Source organism: Geospiza fortis, unplaced genomic scaffold (assembly GCF_000277835.1).
Source record: "Geospiza fortis unplaced genomic scaffold, GeoFor_1.0 scaffold248, whole genome shotgun sequence".
NCBI lineage: Eukaryota > Metazoa > Chordata > Aves > Passeriformes > Thraupidae > Geospiza > Geospiza fortis.
The window spans coordinates 125,700-126,442 of NW_005054695.1; positions in this window are offsets into that span (position 1 = coordinate 125,700).

Genomic DNA, 743 nt, shown 5'->3' on the forward strand with positions numbered 1-743 from the left:
GGTGGGGGGTGGCCGGGACAGGGGCTGGGGGCGCGGGGGGGGTCCCCAAGGGGAGGAGGGACAGGACAGGGCGTCCCCAAGGAGAGACAGGGACAGGGAAAGGGAGGAGGGGACTGGAGGGACACACGAGGGGTCCCCATGAGGAGGGAGGGACAGGACAGGGTGTCACAAGGGCGGGGGGATGGCTGCTCTGGGGGTGGCCTAGCCTGAGGAGGGTGACAAGGACCTTAGAGGGAGATGTTCCCGAGGGACGGGGGGTGTCACCGAGGGACAGGGGATGTCACCGAGGGACAGGGGGATGTCACTGAGGGACAGGGGGTGTCCCCAAGGGACAGGGGGATGTCACTGAGGAACAGGGAGATGTCACTGAGGGACAGGGGGTGTCACCGAGGGACAGGGGGATGTCACTGAGGGACAGGGGGTGTCACCAAGGGACACGGGGATGTCACTGAGGAACAGGGAGATGTCACTGAGGGACAGGGGGTGTCACCGAGGGACAGGGGGATGTCACTGGGGGACAGGGTGTGTCACCAAGGGACAGGGGGATGTCCCCTAGGGACAGGGGGATGACTCCGGGGGACAGAGGGATGTCCCCGAGGGCCAGGGCCCTTTATAGAGGGATGTCCCCGGGGGCCAGAGGGTGTCCCCGAGGGACAGGGGCTGTCCGGGTCCCATGGCCCTTACAGGCTGTCCTGCAGCTCCCTCTGTCGCGCCTCGCAGCGCTCCCGGCGCTCCCGCAGCTC